At 37.3% G+C, this 16,591-nt stretch overlaps 1 long non-coding RNA gene across 1 annotated transcript; it reads left to right on the forward strand.

Moving 5' to 3' along the window:
- Nucleotides 1-6,113: 6,113 nt before the first annotated feature.
- Nucleotides 6,114-6,889, forward strand: LOC124209817. The gene is made up of 2 exons (XR_006881081.1): nucleotides 6,114-6,340; nucleotides 6,414-6,889. It is a non-coding gene; the product is annotated as an uncharacterized LOC124209817 (long non-coding RNA).
- The last annotated feature ends 9,702 nt before the right edge of the window (nucleotides 6,890-16,591 follow it).

The raw sequence follows: 16,591 nt of genomic DNA on the forward strand, positions 1-16,591 counted from the left end.
CTACAATACAGAAAGATAGTACTTAGATAATGAAAAAAGCATATCTTGACGAAATGATTGTTTTTTTTTCTATATTGGATGCAAAATTACTTGCTCGTTAAAAACAAAATTAAAACATTTTTCACAGAGGGAACCTTCAGGGTTTGAGGAAGTGCATTTATTATTTTTATATTATCGTTCTTTTTCTTTTTGTCTATGCATTGTTTAAGTACACCAGTGGAATTACTAGAGAGCTCGTTTGGCTAGAGTTATTTTCCATACTACGTAGTGAATAGATTATGAAGATGCATTATTTAGGATTCCTGTTTAGTAAAACAACTGCTTTTTTGGGTAAATAATGTCTTGCTAGTTAGCAGTAATTGAAATTTTTTTGGAAATCATTTCATCCATGAAATAAACTTTAAATAAAACCACTCAGAAATGTTTTTTCTTGAAAATAGTATTTATAATAAGCATCATTTTTAAGAAAATTTTATGTTATCCATATACCTCAATTTCAGAAAGAGGTAGCATAGCTTTCGTTTGTCCATAGCTTTAGTTTTTTGTCCAAGTGAACAGGCACTGGTGACAAATTTTATCAAGCGTAATAAGTCCATCTGACATCTTGTGTAATGTGAATGTCATCACTGACAAATGTAAGTTAAAACGTAATACCACATTCTATTGAACCCTCACTGTCTATTTCAAACCTAGGTATTTGGCTGTGTGATTTACTCGTTCAGTGACATAATCAAAAATGTCTTTTGTTTGGGTATGATGAATTCGTGAATTGAACCTGTCTTATTAGTCGCAAACGAATTGCTTTTTCATAAAGGTTCATGTTTAGCACTACATCCCTTGCATTAGTCTTGAAAAATTTTCATCGGTCATAATAGTCAGTTTATAGTACTTTGCACATTAAGCACACACGTTAAGATTTATAGACAGTTTTTGTGGAAAGTTTTTATAACTGATTACCTTTTTCCTTGATTACCTATTATGACCTGATAACCTATTATTCTTGCTGACATTTTTTTTCAAATACGAGCCTTAACAACAGTTTTGCCAGAGATTGGATTCACTGGAATTGTTGATGTATACTCTAATTCTAAGTGAAGTACTACCTAACTGTGTTTATTTTCTAATTGTAATAGTTTAATTTTTTAATGTAATCGTTGCTTAACAAATAAAAAAAACTAAAAAAGCCAAATAGTAACTAATTGTCAGATCCTTAAAAAAGAAAACGAAAATTAATCGAAATTTTAATTGAATTTTTTACTTAAGTGTAATCGCAAGGAGAGGTTTCGGGAAGTAGGTAAATAAGAATACAATAAAAGGGAACGGGTATAATTGCAAGAGAAAGAATATAAATTCCAGGAAGAAGAAAGAAGCCATTAAGGGAAAGTGAAGTGTATACTCGACAGGTTGGATTAGAAAGAGAAATAATGGGAAAAAAACAGCAAATTTACCTGAGTGACAGGAAACTATGCTGGCCAGACTGAACAGGAGGAAGAAGAAGCGGGCAAGGGGGAAGCTGGAACTGGAACAAATAAATAGGAGACAAATCGCCGAGCTCCTGAAAGATTTAGGTAAACACATATGATATGGTTAATTTTTAAACTTATTTAAAATAAAACTGATACCTTTGTATACATTTGTAGCCAACGTGATAAAAAAACTTACCAGTGATGAAGGACACGAGAATAACCAGCAGGAATTGCAGTTCAGCAGGGTAAAAAAGTAATGAGTGAATAATAGAATCAATAAGAAATGGTAAATGGAAGTCTGCTAACAACCACATTAGCAATACCCGAAGAATTGTTCGTGCTTATTTTTCAACGGCAAATTGGGACATGATATTGTTTTGACTTACGTTGACTAATTAATTTGAAAAATCAGAAAATCAGTGGATATTCAATTGCTTATCATAAATCGTTTTAATAAAGTGTAGGTCTAGATATAAGATGATTAGTCAGGATCAACGATGAGTATTTGTTCGAGGGACCTAATAAAGAGAAAAAACACTTAAAAACTTTGAAGATTACGAAAAAAAATGAATCTATTGTTACTCTGGGTCTTTCTCGCGTAAAAAAAATCCCAGAATCTTTCTATTCAACAAGAGCTGCAAACTAAAACGAGAGGCAGGTAAATTGTGTTTCATTAACCGAACTGTTGACGCACACACATTTTTTCATGTTTTAAAAGTTGAACACGCAAAAGAATTTAAGATTTTTAAAAAATAATAAAAAAACCAAATCGGTTTACAAAAAACCGAGACTAAATGAATTCCACAAATACCGAAGTACTGAAGTACAAAACCTTCGGACTTGGGTTGAAAAAAACCAAACAGAACTGGGCAACAAACATGAAATGAATGCACATGATTTAGAAATCTCTCTCGCTGACACTTTCAGAATCTTTTGTCAGCAACTCAATATCTGTGGAACACAACGACCTGGAACATAAATTCCATTTCCTCCACTACGCAATCGAACAATCTAGAAAAAAGGGAAAAAATTTGTATTTAAGTTTTGAAAATAAAATAAAATTTATTTTGAAAATTAAGAACAATCTTTCAAGACCTTCTCTTAAGCAGTTGTAAAACAGGAGAAGAATGTCTTCTTGACCACATGTAGATAAATCCAGCATAGCTCCATTTTTCCACAGCTGCTCTTAAATTTTAGAAAGCGACCCGCTGTCGATGGTTTTGTCCGGTAAATTGAGGTTGTACCTCAAATTGGCCGGAGCAACACTGGCCAGTGATGCAGTTTCTACAACCCGTTCGGGGTGTATTGCCACGTAGTAAGAGAACGTATTAGGATTGAGGACGTTCTCTCCCGAAAAAAAACGCCGTCAGGCAGGGAGTCCCTCGACTTTATCGTGGGGAAGGGCCAGGAGATGGTGGTGCCATACTCGATCCAGGGCGAGAATCCTCTGATATATAATAGATAATAGTCAGGGGGTCGAAGGCCGACCAGCTTTTGGTTTATCCGCCTTCGCAGGTTACCTTAAAAATTTTATGCACACAATAAGAAATAATGTTAAGTACAAACAACCAGATAAAAAGATTGAAATTCGTTTGTTTGACAAACTCGTGAGCCAGCTGGCACCTTTCAGCAATTTCAGATGAAATAAAGTTGAAGAGCGAATGAGAGCGTTCCCACTTTGCTCTTGATGAAGTTTTTGTCGTTTGATTCACAGAATTCAACAGCCAGTGATTAGGATGCTGATACCTGCTTGTAGTAACTCAGCACATCGCAAACAGCAAGCAGCAATCTATATCAAGGACACTTTCATCCATACATACATATCAAGGGACATACATAAGAAGCCCAACTGTGGTGTACAAAGTAGACGAAACATACGAAAGTAGGGACAGTTAAAGAGTACACGAATGCTATACACATTAAAAACGGGTCACTTCTCACTGAAGCACTTACGCATCAATAGAGAAATGCAACCAGCTACGAACGTTTGGAATCTCATAGAGATTCAATTATCAGTATAGTTAAAATAACCTAACAAACAAAGCTAACAAAAAATTATATAGTAAAACGTTTATTTTTAGGAATTGTAACATCCAGCACTGATCTTTTTCTGAAATCAGAAGAATAAACCCCATCAGAATAAAAACGTTACTGATCAGCTATTACGTGCAATGGTTCTTTTCGGCAGTAAATTTCGATTTTCAACATATTTTCTTCGAAGATTACATCCAGACTTAAAACACCAATTAAACAAATCTGAAGAAATGCAAAGTCTAGCCTTCTATATATACCCAGTTCAGAGTCCTTCCAAGATAATAAAATTTTCCCCAGTGCTTTGATTGAAGGATAAATAAAAACAATTGACTGTAATGAGAAATTAAGGAATTGGTAGGAATTTTACATTGTGTGGCACACCCCACTACTCTAAATCACACGAAATTGTGTGTTTCACACATATTAGATACACGTCTTAACATTACGTTTTTGAAGCTGCTAGCATTTTTGAATCTGAAAATAAGAAAACAATTGGATGTTAAATTTTAAAATAATTTTGGAAGGCTACAAAACCCCCAACGGATCCTTCATCTACAAAGCACCCTGATGGATCAATGTTGGCCTTTGAAGTGCGGACTCAGTCATCTATCAAGAATTTCGAGAAAACTCTACAATACTCATTCACAAATCAAGATTTATTTTAGAAGCTTTGAAACACCGTCACCTCAACTCTAAGAACTGCGAATGACTCAAATTCCTAGGATACGCCGTCCCCGGTAAAATTAATCTTATTTAAACCATAATTTTACTAAACACAAAATTTTTTTTTTATTAGTGAAAACAAACTGGCCGGTGGGTCGTATGCAATGCATACACCGTTACGATTGGGAAAGAGACATACAAGGGAGTGGGAACCCACAGAGCGTAAAAATAAACTGGCTGCTTGTAAATATGCCTTCTATCTCCAAAAATATGAAGAAAAAAAGAAAAACTGTGAAAATTGACGTATGAGTTAATTTAAAATGTATGACATGATCCTCAATGTAACTTTGATTTCGTTGTAACTACCACTCTAAAGAAATTGCCGAGTCCATAAAAAATAATGAAAAGGTGAAAGAAAAGTCCCGTGCATGTTTGCAAAAACAAAAACAAAACAAAAAACGCCCATGATGTTCGAAAGATATTCAACTATGAGAAACGTTTCGATAATTGGTCGTTTAATAAAACAATAAGAAATAAAAAGAAATTTGAATACGGTAGCATGATTCGGCAAGGTGATAAGCTTTTTCGAACCTTACAGGTAGAAAAAGGTTTTGTTTATTCTATTTTAATGAATTTTCAAATTCATTTTTAATATTTTCAAATAAATATTTAATATTTTAAAACAGAATAAACAAATATAAGTAATAAAAAATACATTTGTTTGATTTTTTGGCGCAAATTTTAAAAAATTGTGAATTTCAATCACAAAATAAACATATAAAACATTGCCTAATCTAGATGAAGGTATTTAAGGATAGGGAATCACATAAAGCTTAAACTAAATCAATTTCTGGACACATTGATTGGTAATTTTACAGATAAAAAACGAAAACCCCAATTTTGCATATACCCCCGAGAGACGATGGGCCTCCTATACTAGCGAACCTGGAGGGGAATCTTGGGACCCTTTACTGAACACCCGCCGTTTCTCCCAAGAAACTGGGATAGCGCGAGAGTGTACCTGTTACTTATTAAAAACCTTTTGTAAAAATTGAAAAAACGTGAAAATTGAACATGTTTTCGTTTTTTCTGCCTTTACAGAAAAATTTAAAAAAAAATACAATTTATAAATAGCAATAACTCTGAAACTAATTACATGAAAAATCTAAAAATTTGACAATTCTTAGTGTATTGTTCATTGCACACTCCAATTTGTATAAAAATCTCAATTTTTAGCGTGCCATCGACTGGTTTTTTAGGTTGAATTTCCCTTGAGCGAGTTTGAATTCTACATCCAAAAACTGTTTCCATTGCAAAGAAGGTCAGTGGTTTGTGCTCAAGAAAATGCCGTAGGGAGAACCGGTTCCAGAAGTAAGTCCATCTGGTGGACAGCACTTCTACAGGGGCTCGGTTGATTTGGCGTACAAAAAGTGTTGGGCAATTGGATTTAAGGGACCAAATCTTTTATCTTTAGCATTCTTAATTTTGTGGATGACTTAATCATTTATTTCAAAACTCCTTTATCTTAAACAGTTCTTCAGCCTCCCTAACGCTTTCGTATTACTTAACCAGTATAGGGTGGTTACACTACGATATCGTTTGGGTCCATGTAACCTTGGCTTTTTGGGTAAAAATCAAATGCAATAAAGACGAAATAAGGAAGCAACGATTATCATGTTCAATTTTAGGCCTTATAAACAAATTGCGTTTTACAACAACACTTCTGTGCTTCTTTTAACGGATTGGAAGATCCTCGCAAAAGTTATTCACATTTTAAAAAATAATTCCTCGATGTGTGAGCAGCGTCTCGAAACGGCAAAAGTATCGGCCTATATTGCATCAGCTTATATCTCTTATATACCGCATTCAAGGTAAAGCCACAAGATAAGTTTCAAAAACTTATGCGAATAATGGGAAAACTTCGCAACGTCGCATTTCTCTACGTGGCATATCTGCAATTCTCCATATTCGGTCAACAGAAAGACCTGCTGAGATCTCACCTTGAAAGAAGAGTCACATGACACGTTAGCATTTTAGTTTTAACATCGACTTCGCGAGCACCAGAACTCTCTCGTCATGAAGTCTGCAACGATTCCTAGTTCAACTATCTTAACTATTGCTTTATTCGTTTTCCTTTTTGCTCAAATACTTTGCATTCCACAGTACTTCGGGACAGGGTATTAAACATTTATCGTGTATATTCGTTTTTTTTCACTTCCTATGTCATTATAATTTTGTATTATGAAACAGTAAAGCTGATGAACCTTGTGACCCGAAATTAGCTGATTGCACCCAAAATTTGTTTGGTGCCTCAGGTCCAGGTTCCCTTCAATCTGCTCCATGCCCGCCTGGCTTTGTACGTGATCGTTCCGGAACATGTAGACAAAACCCATCTATCGGATAGAACCAACTGAAAATAACGGGAAAACTGGACCAATTATTCGCGTTTTTAACAGTCATGCCTGAAATTTTCTTTTGCGGATTAACTGCTCTGTATGATTTAATTTCAAGTTGACGAATTATATAATAATAATTGAACTATACCCCATTTTAAAGTCCCCTTTATCGCCTTTTCTTTCTCTCTTCTTCTTTTTCTTCATTCTCCTTTTTCAGTTTCCCACCTAATTTACCACACCCTTTTAGCGTGTTAAGTACGGTTTGCACAACTGCTTGTTATTTATAATTTTTCATTTGTGGTTGTTAAATAAATAAAAAAAAAACGCGAAGTCAGCAGGCAAATAAGGTTTAATATTTTGTCATATCTCCCCCAAGTTCCAGTAATCAGGTATTTAGTCTACCAAATGCTCCCATAGGCATATCTCATTTCTTCTCAGCATTGTGTAACCCAGTCCAATAAGCCCTCTTGAATATCAATCAATCCCAATCAATTATAACCATCCACCCCCAAAAATTCTCAATTTGGTTGAGGCCAGGACTAAATGATAACCACACAATTTTTATTACTCAGTGTTGTTAAAACGTCTCGCCGGCAAACCAGTCTGAAACGATTATCGCTAAGTGGGCTGGGCATATCTTAGTAAAAGAATAATAAAGTCATAAAAACTTGACAAAACCATTAATTTTTTAAGAAACACTAACCCAGTGAGTAGAATTGCTTCAATTTCTCCGTATTGTTGAAAAAATATTGAAAAAAGTGTTGAAAAAATTGGTGGCAAGAGCCGTTGCATGAAATAAAATTAAGATTATTATTTAAGTTTTTAACCTTGCTGGTTTTTACAAAGACCTCGTATTTTAGCCGCAGCAACGCATTTTAAATTTCCCGCTCGAAATTGATCTGAAAATTTGACCGCGAAAATAAAATGGACAATTTTTCTTTTTTCTACCTACCGAAATTGTGTTGATGAGCTATTCTTTTCGATTGTTATTAAGTTTCTCACATGTCGTTGTACTAAAGTATGTAGCGTATGTAGAGTCTCTCTTTTCTTTTAACTTTTTGTTTCTTTCAAATGTTTCGAAATGACCTGTCATCGTCTTTTCACCGCCGCTGATGATTTATTTGAATGAAGGGAGTAAATAAATAGCGGACCGACTTTTTGATTTGATTGTGTTTTATATCGCCCCGTGTGTGAGTGGTGTTGGTGATGGTAAAGGTCTAGAAGGGCAAGAAAAAAGAGATGATGATTAATTGATTCGGCCGCTGTAAAAAGAAGAAGAAAACAAATCGTCTCTCGCCAGAAATGGGAGATTATCTAGAAGCCTAGCTGGTGTTCACAGTCGGAACAAATCATTTTTCTTCTACATGGGAGCTATATCTCTCTGCGGGAGATGTGCGCGTTTAGTTCCTTCTGTGAGCTGTCGATCGATGAATTTCTCTTTTTTTTATCACTTGGAAAATTTTTTTTTCAAGTTTATTTTGTCTATAGTTACAATATAGTCTATAGCCTACAATTACTACTACTGTGTACTAATATGTATAATCTTGAGGTCTTTTCCGATTTCTTTGTTTGTGGTCGGCAGCAGTCGGCTTCTTGTTTAATGCAAATGAAATATGTGGAATAATTCACTTTCTTACTTTCTTCTTCTATTTTTTAGATTTTTTATTCTCTGGCCACATCTTCTTCTGAATAAGTTAGGACTGTCCCGTATAAGCGCCTGTATTGGGACTACTGATGATGACCGCCGCTTTCTCCCGTATGTAGGCCTACATACTATTATCAATCACACACCTTTCTGTGGTAATGAGACGTCATTACAATGATAAACACACGCGGACCGCTAGTTCAGACCGACTTTATCTTTTTTTTTTTTTTTTAAAATAAAATTTTCAAATCTCCCGCCATTTTTTTTTTTTTTTTTTCAAAAATGCTATTTTTTTTTTCTTTTGTTGGACAACTAGAACCTGCATTCATTTGGAAAACCTTAAATTTTGAAAGTGTCCCCCGGAAGATGGTCAGAGCCCGTCACAGCGAAAAAAAGAGAGAATACATAAATTTGGTTTTCTTCTTGAAGGGCAAACCAACAAAACCCCGAAAAAAACTGCCAATTTTCCAGCTGTTTGAATTGTGCGCCAAAACCGCGCGACCACTAGCTCCGCGCATCGAAAATCATCGGGGCCTCGACGATTACACACACCGATCAACCATTAATAAAATAAAAAATAACATCAGCGCAAAAATAGCCTCCGGCTTCAAATAATAATTAGGCCCCTTCATATTTTTTTTTCTTTAAAAAAAATTGTCGGTGAAAACAAACAAATGAATGGCCACCAATTGGCAGTGGGGTTATCCTGTGCAGTTAAAAAAGAAACAAGGCCAAATATAACAGTAGTATAACAGAGATCCGGTCGGGATATATACTGAAAAGAAAAAAAGACGTTTCCTATATTATTAATTAGATATTTATCCCCAGCGACTATGTGGACCTCGTGTATTTTTTTCGCTTCTTTTTTCAATGAAGCTGGTCGTTGCTGTTGTTGCCATTGTGTAGACGTAGCCTACTGGAGAGGACTTATTAGAAATCTGATGCGCGAGCGCGAGTTATATATGCCGGCAGCAACTTTCACAAGCATCACTCACGACAACGATGGCGATCAATTTTTAATTTCCCGTCTATCGAAATAACACCTGGGAGGGTCGACTGGTGCTGTCGCTAATTATGTATCGAAAAGATTCTCTCCCCATAAAAAAAAATTATAATAAAGATTATTTCGTTCGACGGAGTGAGGAGAAAGGATCGGTCCGTCGTTGGACGTGAAAAAAGCTGCCACCATATCGCTTTTATGCTGCCATAGCAGCTAATTATTAATTAAATATATAAACCAATTACTAAATTTATTTATAAGTGTTAAATAACCAGTTTCAATGAATTCATAGTCATTAGGCCTATTAACCTCCAGAAACGCCAATTATTTAAAAATAAGCGCCTTGGATACAGCATTGCCGGTATCCAAAACAGCGTTGCCGGTATAAAATAACGACTGAAAGTTCATGAAAAACCCTTGCACGCCGACGTCTGGTGCCCCCAAGGGCTCACATATCGACGTCTGTCTACCGGGATTACGATAAATCAAATGTTTCTATATTTTTTAATGTAAAAATTTGATTTTCTAAACAAAGTTGAAAAAATTTACGGTTTTGTTAATTTTTAAGATGGTCTGTTGACATAATAGTCCCGTAATTTGACGTCTGTCTTGCGGGATTATTGATCAACATAATGTTAGCTTGCTTCCAAGATATAATTTGGGCTTGCTAAACAAAGTTGATTTTTTTACGGTCCTCGCCGACTTCGGGATCGCGTCACGCTTGAACGCCCAGGCCGCCAGTCGACAGACTTGGCTTTTCGTGTGTGTAATACCCCCCTAACCATATTTTAGCCTCAAACCTTTTGCTAAATAAAAAACATTTTTTGGTCGCCCAGCTCCCAGATTATATACTATTCATTTATTCAATGAGGGTTTCTGCCAAATGGTTGGGTTACAGCCGGGCCCCGAGATTATGCAGAAACCGGCCGTTACCGAGTTCTTAAACGGACCGCTCACTTCGGCCGACAGCATCAGCAACCAGTTTCGAGACGTCCTGATGTCTAGTGCCGAAGAGAAACAGATCGATATACTCTACTACAAGAAAAGATGGTAAGTGATGATAAGTAGCCTAACTGGCACTCCTTGTCCTTCTTTTTCTTTTCTCCTATTTGCGTCTCTCTTCATATGGACGGCACAAAGACCTTCCCAGCTGTACAAACAAATCAACCAAAACCTATCAAGAACTTAAAGGGAGGCAACTGATTTCGTTGATGAGAAGAATCATATCATGATAGCCAGCGAGGGTGAGAGAGAGCAAAAAGCAAGCAAGCCAAGTGTGTCTATATTATTAGGCCAATTCCACGACGATCCTCCCGGCAAATCCCCGATGGATCTTAATGGAAAGCGCGCTATGCCATTTATTTAGATCATCGACAGTGTTGCTGTGGAAACAAATTAAGTGAAGGCGATGGTCGTGGACGCATGCAGGCAGTCGAGCTGCTTCATTTCATCTGTATATATTATAATATACAGAGTAGGCTGCGGTAGGCTGAGCCAATCAGCCTGACCTTGATGGCACGTTTGATGTCGCCACCGTTTTGAAAGCGGGCGCACCCGTGCCCTCCTTTTTGCCCCCCTTTCCCTCCTCGATACGTTTCCGCTCAGGATATAGTCTTCTTCTCATCCATTCTCATCCGCGTGCTTATTCGTTAAACGCCGACCTATTTAGCTTCGCATCCCTCTCGGGCCCATCTTACAGCCGCCACCGGAGGTTTCCGACCACGATTTCGCGTATCAACTCGTCGAGTCTTTTTTGACGACGTTCAAACGTAACCTTTTTTGGCGCCTTCTTGTCGCTCCAACAGAGTATAATGTACTAAAAAATATTCGCCGGAAATAATGTAATAAATAGCCTGCACATATAGCAGACACCCTTTAGAATCGGCGTGGATGTGGGATGGCGTCGTCCGCCTCTGGCCGACGGGACGGGCACCTCGAGAAAACGTGTGCTCTAGAGGGATCGATCCTAGCTATTTTTAAGTTTGAGGGAGCGGCGACCGTGATCGATGACCTGATTGACCTCGCAACGAGTGTCGTCCGCTTCGGTCATGATGCTGTGAGCCAAAAATCTAGGAGCGAGAGAGACTCCGAGATGGGTCAAATGACCCCGAATAATAAGGAGCAACTGAGGATATATATGAAAAGAGACCAAGCGACGCAACGCAAGCTTTTGTGTATCTATAGGCACGCTCGAAAAGGTAACGGGTAGCCCTAGTAGCACGACGAGGGGAAAGCTATCATGTGTCCGTCTAGTATGTCCAACATGCATGGTTAAGTGGGCAGGCCAAGTTGGAATTGAAATAATGCATGACAGAACACGAAGCAATTCATCATAAAAAAACATACTTATCCGATTTCAATCTCGGCCGCCGAGCGGGAGCCGACCGAACATTTTTTTTGTTTTATGTTTTTATTTTTTTGTTTCTTTTTCCGTCTCGATAACTGATCAGCAGCGCATTTGACACAACGTCAACAATAAACCGTAATACAACAACTGGTGGCGGTAAAATAGTTGACAGTCTACCCTTTCTGTGCTCGGTGTGAAAGTGTGTAACACACGTCACGTCCCAGCAGACTTCCGGATGAACTCTCGGATGTTCACACAACGCCATCGATTGTTTGTTTGTTTTTTTCTTCTTCGCCTCCTGCCTGGAATTTTTTTCGTTGTTGTTTTTCAGGTGACACCAGCAGCGACTCTGCCTGTTTGCTGTGTATACCTTTTTCAATGTAATATTACAAGCCCAGCCAAAGGAATTTATGGAAAACAGCAGCCACTTTCCGCCTCTTCTTGTCTCTCTCCCAATAATTTACGCTTCTTTGTAGGAGCCAGAAGTCGTGACGACTGTTTTCTCTATACGTTCGTTTAGTAATTTTAATGACTTCGAAGTGGATGCTCACAATGGTCCCTCACAGGTAAACCTATTGCTACTGTTATATACAAAGTCTGGTCAACATGAAAAACCCGAACGGCATCAATTTACTTATTCGGAAATCGGCTGAAGGTATCCTTTTCAAAATTTCATCAACTATCGTTTATTTAATTTCTTAATTCTTTTCGACGGATATTCTGTTAGTAAGTAAGTCTCTTGTATACATTTTTTCTTTTTTTTTCCATTTTTCCTTTATGAGTTGTGTAAATACGCTTATTGAAAAAATTATCCGTGACACATTAAGAAAAGTAGGTTACCAGCAGCAAACCACAAGAACAGCAAATATCCTTGTGTGATAAAAACAAATAAAAATGGTGTGTGAGTAAATAAGCTGGTTGATTGTTTATTTCGGATTGATAATTCAATTCAAGAGTTCCTCGCGGAAGCGCGAAGAAAATCACGGCGTTTTTGGTTTTTCATGATAGCCTTTGGTGCGTGTGGATTTGACGGGTGTCACGAGTTGGCTTTAGTTTTCTTCGACTTGTGGGACTACCTCAATTCAATTATGGCTTTCAAGGTAAAAAATATCGGTTGTAAGGTTTATGATATTTGTTTCTTACTGGCAAAGATACACATGTTGATCACACATCGTCATGCTGATTGAGATTGCCAAAACCAAACTTCTTGCCATCATCATATCCATTTTCTTCCCTTACAACACACAGAAATTAATTTTTTCATCTGGCCGATTGCCAACCTAATGTAGTGTATTTGGGTACACAGTCAAGTACATACAGATTTTTTTTTAACTTAAACTACTAAATAAATTCGCAGCTTGGTAGGCTAGATGGCCGCTGCTTTATTTTGCTGGCTCTTATTAGCGCTCTCACACATACCAATACCAAATCCGACTCTTTTTGTTAGTAGAACAGCATAATCTTCTTCCTCGTCCTTTTATTTTGGCATCTGCATCCTCATATCGGAACACAATCTTTTACTCTTTCATCTTTGCAAAATAAAAAAAAGAATTTGGCAAGCTTTTTCCCCTTCCATGAGAATTCAACGAGCCTTTCCTTATCACATTTTAATTTCCAATTCTATTTTAAACGATTTTAAAATTTTTATTTTTCCGCTTCCTATCTTTTTCTGTTTCCAAATGTCTTCTAAGTCCCCCCTCCCTCCTACAACTTCATCCAGAAAAACAAAAGAATAACTGAAGTAAAGAACACTAAAAGGAAGAAAAGACGAAATAAGGTTGAAAAAAAAATTACGTGAAAAATATCGTAAAAGATTTACATCGATTTACATCGATCATCCCTACAGCTCTGTTGTTTAAAACAGAGCTGTAGGGATGATCGAGGTACATCATACATCGTGAAAGTTGAAACAGTGTGTTTATTTATTTTTCATTTTCTCTCTTTCTTTGCATCGGGGGTTGCTTTTTTCTACATTATTTTTTAATTTAATTTATTATTTTCTTATGGGTCTGTGGGTCTAGATTTTTTTATTTGATTTATTTTTGCCTGTGCACTCTCTCAAAAATTTTCTCCTTTTCAGAATGACATCCATCCTCAGAAGATGGGAGAAAAAGTTGCTCAAGTAAGTGAATTTCACTTATCCTTTTTTGGGAATTTTTCTGGGACAAAATTCGGTTGCGCTTATTAAATTCTTCAGAAGTTGTTAATGAGGCCATTTGGCGTCCGAGTTTTGCACGGTCACATTCATCCGGCGGAACAGTTCGTCTGAGGACGTGATGGCAACATCCACTTCGCTCACGGCAGACGGCCTGCCAATGCTTCCGGAATGACCGGAAGAAGATATCATCCGCTCGCTCTGGTGGTGATGGTGCATGAAACTGGTTTCCGGATGAAGGCATAATCATGTGGCCGCCGGCCATGGAATGATGACCCGAAACTGTCGGAACCGATCCGGATGACTGATGACCGGATTCTGGACTTGCTGTTTGGTGTGGATTTGCGGTGCTTGCCGAAAAGAAAATGGAGCCCAAGCCTTTCAAAAGGAGTCCGGCCGCGTTGGCGTTCTTCTTTTTGATGCTCTTGCGCCTTGCGGCGTCTCGTTCTTGTTGTTCAACATGGGAATTCCGATATCCGATGGTGAGCGTGGCATGCGGTGGCATCATTTCATTCACCTCGACTTCCGACACTTCATCCACTAAAACGCAAAGAGAATATAAATAGAGAAATTAAAAAAAGAGTGCTGTTCCAGTCTACTAATCCGGAATAAATCCCGAGAGTTTCATGAAATTCGACATTTTTAATCATTAATCGATTCAACATTTCAACGTTCAACGTCTGTAAACGCTTCCGGGTGGCTTACGTGTCTCCATGGGCTCTTTGTTGGTGCCGTCAGTTGGCTGGCCCGACTCGTCGTAGCTGCGATTGACAGCCGCTCGGAAACTTTAATTGCAGCCGCGTCCTCGAACCAGACGGATGGCCGTCAGTGTACGCCGTAACTGTAGTGTACTAAAAAAATTCAGAAAAATTCAGGAAAAAAGCACCTGCCAACTAGCCCCCCTCTCCCCCCTATACATAATTTAAGTACATAGTTAGCATGGGTCATTTTAGTATGTAATTAACTATGTAGTAAATACAGGTAAATACGTAATAGGCATGCATTAAATACGTAAAAGTTAACACGTATTTAGTATATCGTTAATATGTATTCATGTAAAAGCGAATAACCATAATCGTAATGTAAACTAATAAATGACTATTTAAAATCCCTGTAGGAGATCGCTACATAGAAATTTAATGGTATATAAGGAAAATTTTAAGGTAAAATAGTTAAATAGAAAATAAAAATACTTACCCACCAACGTTCGAACACCTACCTTTAGTATTCTTGAGTAGTGCTTTACTCAAGTGCTACACCACCAACTGATTTCGTAGCTAATGCGATTAAATAAATTGCTCTAAATAAAAGCGCATCACGCGAAAGTTAATCGCAAATACATCGCTAGTGCCACATCGCCGCATGCTTAGATATTAGCGCTAGATCTAGCTTGAAACATTTGAATTAATTATTATTCGCGTAATGAGCTGCCGAAAACAGCGAACTGGCGGGGGCGACAGCACTAAAAAAGCGGACGGATCAGCGATAAGCGCTGAAATAACGGAAGGGCTCGCGTTACTCGTCAGACCAGTCGCCGCAATGGTTTCCTTCGCGTCGCTTCCTTCAAATTAAATTTAGAGCGATGCGGATTAAGTAGCGTTATTGAAGCGCTTGCGTGTTTTTTAATTATATGATTAAAGAAAATTCTCAAAATTTAGCGCGTCGCGCAAGAATCTCCCGTTTCTATTCAAACTGGCTATAAAAGATGTGGCAAGAAGTTCTTATTTTTAACCGCTAGGTTGCTGCCGTTTTTAACAACTTCCAATTTTATATTGAACTTTTTGGGGGATTTAATATTAAATTTTTTCTTTTTATATTAAACTCTTTTTGGTTTTTAATACTTATACTTTTTACCAGTTTTTGTATTGAATTATTTTAGTTTTATATTGTTTTCAAAATGTTATAAAAATATTTCGAAAAATTTTTAGATTGAAAAAGTAGCGGTTGTGAGCTCCCATAGCCAAGTTTTTAGAGCCAAATATTTAGCCTAGTATTTAGCCAAGTTTGGAGACCAAGTTGTGCAAATCACCCATCCATGACACCAGCCCCCCCCCCCCCACTTCATCATCCCCATCTATTGTCTGCGGAGACTACTGTGCTCTACCGGCGCTGACAGAAAAACCCAATTATTCCCAGCAATCATTAGTCATTGCGGTCAACAATTTGCCCCATGTATTTTATTTTAAACTTTAAAAAAAGTAGATTTAGATTCAGATTGAAAAGAAAATTTAGATTCAGATTGACGAGAATTTTTTTTTCAAACGTATAAAAATAATATAAAATTTCAAAATTTTTGAAATTCTCTAAGAGAATACTCGACCGGTGTTATTGCAATAAAACTCAAATCGCAGAAAGTAAAGAAAATTATGCTGCGCTTTCTTCGACTTGACTCGCCGCCACTGGCCGAGTAGACTGAATCGATTACCCATTCGACGAGTCGCTATCCAGTTAGTTGCAGTCACGCCTGCGATGAAATTGGAACGCACACAGTTGTTGTTAGAGTTAAGACTTAGCACATCGGATTTTCTTTAGTTACTTGTTTCACCTCGATGCTGACAACCAGCTGATATCTTACACTCGTCCACCAGCTCTTAACACGAACAAATGCAAATTAGATTAAATTTCAATCTCTCATAGCGAGGCAATTTTTCTGTATTATTAAGAAACATGAAATTATCTACGACAATTCGATCGCTTTTACCAGACCTGCCGTTTGGACGATATTTTTTAAAACCTCGTTAATGTTTTCGTAGACTTTTTGGTTTTCTAAATATTTGTCGGCTATTTTCGGAAAATAGCAAATATTTAACAAATATTAGAGTCCATGCAAGTGTGCACTAGCCATTGAACCAAGTGCAGCCAACCGAAAATGACATTTGTATTTA

The sequence above is a fragment of the Daphnia pulex genome, chromosome 12, assembly GCF_021134715.1.
Source record: "Daphnia pulex isolate KAP4 chromosome 12, ASM2113471v1".
NCBI lineage: Eukaryota > Metazoa > Arthropoda > Branchiopoda > Diplostraca > Daphniidae > Daphnia > Daphnia pulex.